General features: G+C 34.0%; 1 non-coding gene across 1 annotated transcript; it reads right to left on the reverse strand.

Moving 5' to 3' along the window:
* Nucleotides 1-9,438: 9,438 nt before the first annotated feature.
* Trnas-cga (transfer RNA serine (anticodon CGA)) lies at nucleotides 9,439-9,520 on the reverse strand. The gene has a single exon. It is a non-coding gene; the product is annotated as a tRNA-Ser (tRNA).
* Nucleotides 9,521-13,387: the final 3,867 nt, after the last annotated feature.

Raw genomic sequence — 13,387 nt, forward strand, 5'->3', positions numbered from 1 at the left:
ATGTCCTCATAACTAGGACTAAAGTTCTAACCCATTTTCTTAAATATGTATATATTTTGTTAATTGTTTTTGAATCTTTTCAATCCGATCCGAATGAACTATATAAATATGACACTAAATAACATCTGCGTATTTCAAAATTGATCTGACGAGAGATAAATACAAGGATAATAACACGAAAGAATCTTCAAAATCTTTTCCATTTTATGAAACCTACCAGCGAGTTTGCCTTAGGAACCAAATAATCGAAATGGCTTTTAAAAAAAAGTTAGGAATCAAGTATAACTCCTAAGTCTTCAATACTTGAATCCATGGATTCAATTGCATAGTTGAATAACAAAATAAAAGATTTTCTGGAAAAAGAAATCGTGTTACACTTTTTGGTATTCAATTTAAGGCTACTGATGTGAAACCAATTTGTTAAATAATCAAAACTTTTGAAAATATTTTCAGATCGTCCGCATATAATAAGCATTCACAATAATTAAACACCGAGACAATATCGTTAACGAACATTATGAAAAGGAGCGGACCTAGGTGGCTACCTTGCGGGACACCTGATGTACACTGAATTTCCTTAGAGTATGTATCTCCAATCTTAACTTGATGTGTTCTACAAGATAAATATGACGATAACCAACGAAGAAAGTGAGAATGAAAACCAAAAATTTCATGTTTTTTTAGAAGTGTTTGGTGGTTCACAGTTGATTCTGTTTTACTAAAGTCATTGTATACTGCGTCCACTTCAAATTTTTGTTCCACAGCATTAGTGATATACGAAGTGAAATAAGTTAAATTGGTAACAGATGATCGACCGGATACAAAACCATGCTGTGCTTCTGAAAAATATTCACTTGTAAGAAAATCAAGCTTTATATTCACCATGCTTTCAGACAATTTGCGAATTGCGGAGAGTTTACAGATACCCCTAGAATTTTCTACATCATTTTTAGAACCTGATTTGTGTATAGGGACCAAGTAAGACAGTTTTTGTTCATCAATATAAATATCCTCTTGGAGGGACTTGTTGAATATGCTTGGTAAAGGAGCACAGATGGAATCACAACAATTTTTTAACACTACAGAAGGAATGCCGTCTGGTCCAGAACTATAATTAGACTGAAGTGAATTCAGTCCAGAAATAATTTCTTCAACACTTAACTGGATCGAGCCAATAACAAACCTACTTGTTATGTTGTTCAGTGAATAATTATGAAATCCTGAATGAGAATAAACGAATTTGAAATAATTAGCAAACAATTCAACTATGGAGTCTAAATCCGAAGATTCAACACCTCTAAAAAACATGGTATTTGGAATCCCTATCGATTTTCTTTAAGAATTGACAAAGATGACCAGAACGATTTACTGTTGTTTTTGATATTATTTTCAATATTCAAGATATAAGCTCAACATAGAAACTTACTAAAAACTACAAAATCTTTGCGTAATTTACTAAAATTATTATATTTCACGTATGCATTAGGAATTGAAGTAGGAAGGAGTTAACCGGGTCTAAATTGGATCTTTGATCTTTTAATAGGAATTCATACATAGTTTTGATTAGTTAAGGGAGAACCATGTCATTTGACATCTATCATAACAAACCTTAACGCAGTCTTCTTTATCGACATTAATTTTGACAGTTCTCTCAAAGAGCCCCCTATTTTCATAGACGATTCAACTTGCACAAGAAAATTTCTTCCAGTGTTACTTAAAAAATAAATTTTATTACGAATTTGTATGTTCGACGATCAAAAGTTATAGACCACCACTTTTTGGGGGTGAATTTTACTTGTATTTAACCTTTCTCTTTTACTCCCTTCATTTTGTATCCATCTTTCTTTCTCTATCTTTTTGCTCTTCAACTATCCCACAATAGGTACCTACCTAATTTATTTTTGTTGGTTCCCATTCTACTGATGCCACTGTTCAGAGAGTGCTCACTCCGGCTCTGTGCAACATTGATAAATTGTCGAAACTTACATGATGCTGGATGATGATGGTCCATCCCATTCCCATCCTTCTAGCTTATTTTTTTGCCTTTATTCCTGCACAAAAAGCTTCATCCAACTGAACACACACACGAACCATCTTTTCATATGCTGACTATGTGTAAGGGATGAGGAGTTGTAGTCGATATATATGTATATTTAGCTATATTGAGATAAAAAAGTATTAATGTCCATTCCAACGTAATATTATATCCTGCCCTATCCCTATCCCATCCCCTCCCATTTTATCCCATCATAGTACGAGTATAGGTTTATATGCAACACGAATGGTTGTTAACTCGTAAAAAAGGACTTTTTGTCGATAAAATATTACATCGTCCTTTTCTCCACAGGGTATATTCATTCGTTGGCTTTTGATAATCTATAGCACTGCTCTCCTCTAACTTTCCCTCTCTCCGCATCCTCATTATCGTCCTTTTCCCAAATGGAAATAACAGAATATACCTACTAAAAAATATAAAAAATAAAACTTAGGTAGTATAAATGTGGTGTGGCTGGCTATGCTGTGATGCCAATGGTTTATCCTTCAGCTTTTGATGCTACTCCTGCTCCTGGTCCTGCTCCTGTTCGCATTATGCATTTTTGTGTACATTGTACAAATAATTGCGCACATGCCATGTGGGGGCAGGCAGGCAGGACAACAACAAAAACGGAAAAAAGAGTATCTGTGCGAACAAGGAATACATTGTAAAACCACATTTCGAGAATCCATATTCAAGGGGGCACTAGGATATTCCATCTTCATCGTATCCTCTTGGCACTTGTTATTTCCATCTTTTTTTGTCTTCTTTTGTTGTTTTTCGTTTTTGTCCTTTAACATTCACATAAGGATTTGTGTTAGAATGAATGATGATGATTTTACTCTCTAGAGCTTCAAAAAGAGTGAAATTATATGGGAAAGGTTTAAGGCGGATTGAAATTGGGATAGGGATATGGATAGAGATATACAAACATATGAAGTATAGAATAACATCACACACATATGATGTGCGATATCCTTCAATGCTAACTCGTATATCCTGCCCTGATGGTCGCCTCTTTCACTTTATTTCTTATGCTCCATTTAGTTTGGGATTTTTATTTCAACAATCGCATATTGACGTAGATTAAAAGCATCTTCTTCAGCTTTAGGTTCAGTTTCAACTTCACATATACGACAACGAGGAGTAAGAGGATGAGAACGTTGTCGTTGAAGATGAGGAAGAGGAAGATACGAGCCAAAGCCAACATCGCGTTCATGTTTGTTTTTCTGTTAACTGACGATTAAATCGATCATTAATTACAAAAACATAAGAGCCACTCTTGTTCAATGATGCAGTCTGCCATCATCCATGAAGTGGTATGGTTGCTTGAACCTGGGGTTCGGCTTCCCATATCTTTCCTAATGTATATAATGATGATGTTATAGGTATGTTCCTGCTTCAGCTTCAGCTGCACCACTTCACGTGAGGATGATACATCAATTAATCAATATTAATAAATCCATGCATGCGATATGTTATTATTAGTGACTCCTGTTCTCTGTTCCCGGAGAGATGACTCTGAATCTGCATTGGACTTGGATCTGGACCGAATAGGTACGCAAACTGCGGTTGATTTCCTTTACAGCCATCGTTAACGTTGCGTCGTTGGTGTCGTTCTTTTCGTCGTCGTCGTCAGTCAGAGCCCAAAGTAAATATAAGAACGGGTCCAATTGGCGTGATGGCAGGCAGAGAGAGCTCAAATTATTATTTGCTTTGCTCCCACCCCCTCCATCGTCACTTGCACCCCTTCAGCATCATCAACTTCAGTATCACGAAAGTCGCAAGTTAACTCGCTTCATCTCCCAGAGGAGCAAGTCTTTTTTAATTGAAATTTGAATATTTTATCGTGGCCTTTATGGCATCTTAATAATTTTGAATGTGTCATTGGAGAGGACTTGTTATAAGGAGAGACAGAAGTGGAGTAGAGGATTAAAATAAAAACGAATATGTAAATAAAACGACTATGAATGAAGAAGTGTTTATACTCGCATACTCATATCTATAGACGACGAAGAGGATTAAGGATTAAACCAGGAAAGAATTCCAAAAAATTATAGCTATAAATCCTTAGAAAGCAGGTTAGCTTGCGAAATGGATGATGAAGAAGTGGGGTGGGAGGGGAGGTAATTTGATCTTTCTTTTTTATTTACGTTCCTATCATTCTGAAGAAACGAAAGAAGTCTAAGTTATTTGTTTACGGAAAGAAAAGTACAGGTTTTAGAATATAGTACTTTCTGTTTATAGAGCCTTTAAAAAAATGTCTCAGTCAGTTCAATTAAGTGGCAATATTATTCACTCACTTTTATCTGCGAGTTTTAAAATTAAGGAGCACCTGGGAATAAATTAAATTAAGTTCATCATACTTAAATAATAATTAGAAGGATATTCATAAATAACTTTAAGTTTCATACACCGGGTAGATAGAGGTGTTTTCCCATGGGTTTCGATAGTCCAGACTTTTGAGATATTACTTTAAACAACAAAAACACTATATGGCTTTTCGAAGCTATCTAAACTCATGAAACAATGAAAACGGAAACTACAATTCCGATCTTCTATCTAATAATCCAGTCAAATCCAGTCATTGAGGACGTTTTACAGGGTGGAGTAAAAGTTACAGAAAATCTGCTAGTGAAATCCTTGAAATCCACTGAAGATATCGTGCTACTTACTGAAACGCATTATTAAATTTAAGGTTACATAAAGGGGTTATGAATACCTTTATAATGATTAAACACAGTGTGATCAATTAGGAAGGAAGGATAGGATTACGAAGCAGATGCTGATGCTCCTTAGTTTTGAATGTCTGCACATTGTAATGAGTGAAAGCGTTCCACATTCGTGTAGTACGGCTAGAGAATTCCTATAATTAAGGGCAATCTGATAAGCTTTTCTAGAAGTACGATTATTACGGTTGAATTATTTGAGGGAGTAGGTTACAACTTGCATTTCACTAGAGCATTGTTAGTGTAAATATCGATGAAACATGAGAGACATGAGACCGTGCGGCTTCAAGAGCAGCAAATATCTTGGTAAGAGAACGATCTTCTATAATTTTTTGTGATCTCTTTTTAATTATATCCAAAAGGCTCAGCACAAATATGATCATTATACTCGAGTTTTGGACGAATTAAATCAGAAAGGGTAACAAATTTCTTGCATCGTCGGAGAAAACGTAAAAACTTAGCTGCTGTTTTGGCTATATTAAATAGTTGATCACTCCACAACATGTGGGTTGTGTTGCATCATACATAGAACTGAAAGCTTTTAAGTCTCCTCAATGCATAGTAAGGAAGGTTCTATTGCGAAAGTTGATAGCATTGAGTTTTCGAAGATTCAAATTATACACTGTTTTTGATTCCCTATTGAAAAATGATGTTAAGATCAAAATTTAATGAGCTTATAGTCCACAATCGAGGGATGAGGATGGGAATCTAAAAACGTTAGAATTTTTAGAAAAAATACTCATTTATAAAATTTAGAAAGAGTATGGAGACAAAACGGAGCCCTGGGGCATTTCGCTTATTTATAGCAAGGCATCAACTTCAATATAAAGTTTAGCGTTTTTATAACAACAGCCAATTCTGCACCATACAAGTATAAGGTCACATTATAATAATAATAATAAAAGCTTTATTTATTGAACCTTAAACAATGCAAGATAATGATAAATAAAATTATGGCCTTGTTTTTGAAACTTTGTAGTTCTTGTTCTTGCAAGTTACAGAGAGAGCAAAAAGTTGATTGGTCATCAAAATAAGGTTTGTAATTTAAGTCAAGAAGCTCTCCCCTAATGTGACAAATTATAGAAATTTTAAATAATTTTGTCGGTAAAATAATTGAGCTCATTCAGAGCTTTGTATACAGAGATCGACGTGAGGATCCTTTTGCTTCCTCAATTAGACCTAGTCTTATTTATTTATTTTGTCATCTAGCTTTTTGAGAATACAACTGATCTTTTCTCTCATACTCCTATCTCCCAAGAATGCAACGAAATACCACTCAATATGGATAAACCCTCCGATTTCCTGAACGAACTTATATTTATTTTTATACTATGTTTTGTTAATAATTTTGGTAATCGATTATCATTATAAGAAAGTATTTTGGCTTCATAATCAAAATGCATTTTCCAGGTGAAAATAAGAATAAGAGGAAGACCAGTTTAAGCAGCAGCATGCAATAAGGTGTTGATTTTGGTAATCTAAATAGTTTTTTTAAGAAGAGCAGTTGCAGTTTTTCAACCTCATCACACTGCTGATATCGCCATACCTGACATTCATATGTCATAATACTTCTCAGAGTCGCATCAAACACTCTTAATTTGATACTATGTGCACCATCCGTGTTCCTTAACAAGTTTTTCCAGGTTGGGTTTATAGCAGATTACGATTTCTTCAATTTACTTTGAAAGTGTTTCTTAGGGTTGAGCTGGGGTGTGAGAATCATTCCCTAGTAAGTGAATTCATTCACAACTTAAATATTTTCACCATATAGAAACCACCTTACATTTCTACTGTGTATGTCGGTTTCGCCCTGTTCTAAATATCATAACTTTCGATTTTGATATAGTTTTTACCAGCTTCCACATTTTACATTACTTATCTAGCCTATTTATGACCTGAAGGCTTTCTGGGGAGTCTACAAAGAAAACGACATCATCAGCATATAGGATACATTTTATAACAAGTCCTGCAGTTTTAATGCCGTTTGGCAAAGCGTCAATTATGTCGTTGATAAAAAGAGCAAACAACAGAGGTGATAAAAGACATCCTTGACGTACTCCACTTTTGGTTTACAATTCTGATATTTGTCCACCGACCAATACAGCTGTTGCGGTGCTCTCGTAAAGTTTTCTTAGTACGTTAGAAATTGTAGAGAATAACTCCAGTAGATTTAAGTTATAAAACAATACTATCGAAAGTAGCTTTGAAATCAATAAATATTGAATACAGATTTTTTCCGTTTTCTGCGTAATAATTTACGATATTTTGGATGGAAAAAATGTGATGTGTTGTTGAATAACTTGCTCTGAAACCAACTTGAAATTCGTTTTTAAAATTTGATCTCATTAACCCAAAACTCAAGCCTTATCAGTATAATTCCTGTAAATATCTTCAAAATCACATTTAGGAAAGAGTAGCCCCTGTATTGCAAATACAATTGACTTTCTGAAAGTTTCAGGTACTTCAGCCGTGTGTTATATATTTGAATAGGTCCTTGCTAAATTTTCCAAAAAATCGTTTGGAGCGTTTTTGAAAAATTCAGAAGGAATTTTATCATACAATGAGGCTTTGCTATTTTTAGCTTTATGTAAAACACTGTGAATTTCTTCTATGGTGATATCCCGATGTAAAGAGTCAACGATTATGAAATTTTCAGCGAATTGTATTGGTTCTTAAATTTCTAATGGATTGAGTAGATTTTTAAAATGATTTGCCAAAATATGAGCATCCAAATTGTTTCTAATTTCGAATTTTTCCCCATTCAGTTCCTTCACTACTTTCCAAAATTCAGAAGAATCCTAAGGATTATTTAAATAACTCGCTATTCCTAAATAGTATTAATTTCGCTTTATTTTACGAGTTTTTTATGTTCTTAATTTGCCTGAACATCACCTTCACGGAAAAAACTTAAGTTTCGTATTCTTGCTAGTTTCAATCGGTTGAAGTATTTAGATCTGACTTTTGCCGTTTTTTTTTAAACCACCTTTGTTACGTCTCTCCTTTCTGCAATGAGACCGAGTTTTTTGTATAGCTTTGATAAAAGTATCAATCTGGTGACTCGTGCTTGCCTGACATAGATCAGTTTGTACACTGAACTGACTAAGTTTGGCTTCATAACTTTCTTTTTCCCTATCGTTCCAAAAATGTTTTGGCAGAAGAGCAATTCTTTTTTGGGTCAGAGGTTTATTTTTTTATGGTCAGGGTTACTGATATTGGCATATGGTCCGAGGAAGTCAAAGCACCAATATTAAAACTATCTATTTTCTCAAACCATTTACCACTGATGCCACAATAATCAGCAACTGATGCAACTGGACCTCCAACAAAAGTCATTTCTCTGGACAAATTTCCGCTAGTTGAACAATTAAGCAAAATGATGTCAAAATGTTGAGGAAGTTCTAATAGATTTTTACCGTCACATTTTTTAGGGTCCCATTAAATTCTGCGAAAAGAAGCAACTCTTGCTCTCAAATTGCATTTTCTTGCTCGAGATGGGTCTTCCTCCTATGTTCATCTCTACACTTAAAATAAAAGTAGATTAAAAATGGACGAGAAGAAGCTGCCCAAAAAACTAACTATGGACATTTTAAGAAAGAAAACATTTTGGTTGAAAAGTTGGAGTAACTAAGCTTCTTTCTGCGGCCGTCTGTTTACTCTTAAATAGAAAATAGATCAGACCTATACAGGAGATGACAAAGAAGAATAGGTTTTTAACAAGAACTAGAGATTCAACAAATAGAAGTATTTACGAATTGCTTGACTACAATCTTTCATCTAAAAGCTATTTTAAAGATGACTATATAACTGACCTCATGTTTTAAAAACAAGAGAATAATTGTTTCCACTCAATTTTATACCGCACAAAGATGTTTCCCAGAAATCTGCAGTTTGTTCAATCAAAGAGAAAACAAATATTAAATGAACTTTTTTGAGAAAAGGACCTTAACTTGTGATATAACCTTAAAGTTCTAATTGTCAACTTGCAGAAGGCTTAGACCATCCTCTAAAGTGTTTTTAAGTTACTTAAATTGCGGTGATCATGTTCACTTTATAAAATGCAAATAGTTAGTAAGGTGTACTCAGGCGTATACGTACTTTTTTGTATTGTTCTTTATTTTAGCTCATTTAACACTAAAATTTTAGACTCAGAATTGATTCAAGTGTAAATTCTTTAATTTAAAAAGTTCAAACTTAGTTTTAAATCGCTTTTTGATAAATTACAAAAAAATACGACTTATTTTTCAATAGGTTTTAATATAACGAGATGACACACTATTGCTAGTGCAGCCCTATTTAAATAGAAATTTTACTCAATAAATATTCCAGTAATGTTGAAGTTAAAAAAATCTATACCTGTAAAAAGGACACAAAAATCCCAACAAAGCACATAAAAAAAATCCAGGATTTTTGATCTATCGTATATATCGTATGTTCTTCATGGCCTAGTATTTAAAATTTAAAAAATGAATGTTAAGGCTCTACAAATCAATTTTATAATTTGTAATGAAAAATGTATAATACAGAACAGAATGTCGTACACAATTTCATTTCATAATTGCCATTTTATTGATATTACTTTGCTCACTCAAAAATCGATTCAAGAGAAGACATCCAGAGACGCACATCAATATACACAAGAAGAAGTTAAACCTTTTTGGATTCTAAAAATAAATTCGCAGCCGGTAGGATTCGAACCTACGCTCCCAGAGGGAATCTGATTTCGAGTCAGACGCCTTAACCACTCGGCCACGACTGCTATAAAATTTTATAGTTTATTGCATTTTAATTGATAACACGCCCTTATTTTGATTACTGTAAGGGGCTGGTTTGAAATATGCCTTCTAACGTAAAAAGATAAACTGCGGTTTTAAAAACTTATATATGAGTTCTTGCTTCATTATGGTCTAACTGCAGTTCTTTAAATAATTTTATGAACAATCCTTAAGCCTCTCAGTTAAAATAACTTCTTTTTTTTTGTTGTGTTTTAATTAACTCGTGCTCGACATTTATCCGAAATTAATTATAATTTTAAAATACTCGTACAATCATCATTTTTCTGAAAAGAAACTAACCTCAAATTTCGTGGAAAAATTGGTATAATCAAAATATTTTTATACTCGTACGATAGTACAAAATATGTACTCTGTGGAAAAGACTGGTGTATTGGAGCTCTTTAAAGTTCAACATAGGGATTTTTTTTGTCATGGAAAAATTCAAAGTTCATAACAGGAATGTTGATAGAAAAGGTGTTTTTAATAGGTGTTGAATTTTGTATGAAATAAGAATACAGATAAATTGTGTTTATCATCCTAAAATTGGTTAGATAAATATTTGCCATTTGAATTTGAATAAAGAAGCATACGAGGCTGGTTGATTATTTCTTCAATTGCAAACGAAAATTGTTTAATAACAAAACGTTTTTGTTTAACCTACAACAATTAAATTGTAACACAGAAAGGTAATTAAATTTTTGAAAGACGAAATTGTTTTTTATCATGGCACTTGAACGTTTTTTACTGATAGAGTAGGGCTTAAATACCATTCGAATGTAGACTTATGAAAATGGTCAACAGCCAACTTGGTTCGAGGCTATCCACCAAACTTTGTATGCCTTTTTTAGGTCACAGTGGATTCAAATGTCAATAAAACAGTGATCTCAACTCCTCAACCTTTCAAAAAAAATCCCATATTATGTTAGAAAGACCGAAAAAATATTAAATCTAATAAACTTTAACTTCAATATTATCAAATTTTGTTTGTGTTAATATAGCTAGGTCGTTTCATATACGTTTTTTTGTACAATTATCTTAGGATTGTCTGCGCAGACAAGCGATTTCATATAACCCCACAAAAACTAGCCCAGCGGTGTTAAATCACAAGATCGAACCATTATGTTGGTAATAAACTTGCATGGTTTGCAAACGTTGTTCAAGATTAAATCTTTTTATTTTAAATTATTAAACTGTTTTGATCATTAATCAAGTGAGAGGTGTCAAAAAAAAAATTCCGAAAGAAATATTGCAAAGTTAAAAACCACACGTTTAAAATAAAAAACCCACTGAAGATAAAAAATGTGTTTTAAAAATTTCATAACCTAAAGAAATAAGTTTTATCTTAAAAATCCATTTCAAAAAATGTATGTTCAAAGTGTCTCTTCAAAGCAATAATAAAGTACACTGTGGCGTATGCGTACTTTTTTGTTCTTATTTTCATATTATGTTTCTTATTTATTAAAAACTTTACTAAAGTCTGTGGTGATAACGTCCAATTCATTTCCTTTCTCTGATTTTGTTTGAAAGAAAAAAATAGGTCTAAAATGAAAATAAAGAAAATCATAGACAATGCTTTCGATGAGCTTGGAAATTAAAAAATGATTGGTTAGAGTCCTGTTGCTCCTTTTCGGTGAATACAAAAGGATAAGAATAATATGATAAATTGTGTTAATCACTGTAATAGAAGCACACGAGGCTGGTCGATTACTTCCAGAAGAATTTTTGTCCGTATATTTTCATTATAATGAATTAAATTCGAAGTTATTAAATATTTCTAGCTTATTGGTGTAGACTAGCAGCTTTATATACCCCCCCAAAAAGTAGTCCAAATGGAAATTGTTTTGCTGACAAAAAGTTTTCTTTAATCTTCAAAAATTCAGTTTGACACATCAAATGCAAATTATGCAAATTCTGAATTTTAAAGTTATTGATCATGATACTTTCTCCTTTTTTACTGACAGAAACCATCTGGTTAGCATCTTTCATTGAAGTAATGCTCAGTAATACCACCAACATATCAATTGTTTTTTAAAGTAAAATCAAGCGTCTCAAAAATAATTGTACACTCAAAAAGTAACATCCTTTTCCTGAGCAATATGTGAGGTGATGCAAGAAGTTTTTGCCGCTTATATCTGGCTATTAATTATACATAAGACTTATCAACATCCAATTTATTTCGAGTCTAGTCACCAATTTTTTTTTTTAAATAAGCGCACACTCAAGGGGATATTTTACCCTTATTATGTGTACACAGTGTGAGCACTAGGAAAGGGAGAGAGGGCTTGAAAGGAGGTGTCGTTCCTCATTGGTTTTGAAATCCTGCATATTGCAATGGCTGCGAAAGACAGAGTGTGGCAAGGCATTCCACATTCGCATAGTACGGCTAAAGAACAAGTCTCTGTACTTGACAATACGACCGAAGTTGGGCTCCAGGGTATACTGATAAGCATTCCTAGAAGCGCGAGTATTACGGTTGAACTGTTAAAGGGGAGGCATGCAACTGGCTATTTCTCTGGAGCATAAACTATTAAAATAACGGTAAAAGAGGGTGGGACAAGAAACATTTTGACTATGTTCAAGCGACGTTAATGATCTTATGATGGTAATTACACCAGTCAATCTCATTTCTCTACGTTCAATATTGTCCAAGAGGTTTAAGTAAGTTGCAGGAGCACCTGCCCTGATATCGGAGTTATACTTAAGCTTTGGACGTATATAAGTCTTGTAGATAGCAGCCAGGTCAGTCTCCTAGATGCAAGTGCCATTTATGGATAATGGCAAGTGGAGTGGGGTGTATCTCGCTTTAACGATACAAGACAGCATTGGGTTTTCGAAGCATTAGATTCCATGCGGTTTCTTATTCCCCATTCTACAATGCTGTTTATGTCGGACTTTAATGAGCTTATCATATTTTGCCGTTGCAGTTCCAAATCCGAAGAAGAGGGATGTGAATCTGAAAATAAATATGAAAAGCTAAGTCCATGCGGAGTCATAACACGCACTGGCAGCGTTGCATTGGTAGTTAACTGCCTAGAAAGGAGATTAGCTTTCTCTAAAAGCTAACAAATGAAATGTCATTGACAACGAGCGTAGAAAGCGAGGAAGAGAACGAATTTCTCATATTTTGTACAAATGACCAAAAATGTGTACTGCCTTTGATACATTGCAGTATCTTTCGCCGTAATTTTCGGTCATATACAAATTTGTTCCGTCGAATATGGGCGTTGCAGGTATTCCTGGCTTGCTTGAACTTATTCCGGTTTTCCTTAGTTGGGTTGGCTTTAAAACAATGGAAACTAACCTTCTTAAACCTTACCTCTTTACAGCTCGCATCGAACCATGCGTTTTAATTATTTCTGATGTTTTTAACCCTATTCGGAATAAAAGTTCTCATTTCCCGGAGAATCAAACTTGTGGTCATATCAGCGCTGGAGTCGATGTCACTATCGAGGAAGCATAGTGACCAGTTAAAGATCCTAAAATAATTATTGATACCGTCCCAGTTGGCTTTCTCGTATATTGCCAAACGGTTTCCTTAGGAGCTCTTTCTTTAACTGGAGAGTTTTGACACGAAAAATTTGCTGATTTGACACAATGGTCAGATGTGCCTAGATAATAGTGTACTTACCAGGGTCAGAGGTAGGAAACAAGTCAAGAGTGTTTTCTGGTCGACCTACCACGTTCGATATTCGAGTGGGCTCGTTGACCAGCTGAGTTAGGTGGTTCAACACAGCGAAGATCTCAGCGCACACTTCTTCTGGTATTATCTGGCCCGAATGTTAAAGCCATGAAGAATTGTGTACATTAAAATCGTCTGTTATTTGATCGGTTCAGGTCACGGTTGAACTGTG

The sequence above is a fragment of the Eupeodes corollae genome, chromosome 1, assembly GCF_945859685.1.
Source record: "Eupeodes corollae chromosome 1, idEupCoro1.1, whole genome shotgun sequence".
In the NCBI taxonomy this organism is placed as follows: domain Eukaryota; kingdom Metazoa; phylum Arthropoda; class Insecta; order Diptera; family Syrphidae; genus Eupeodes; species Eupeodes corollae.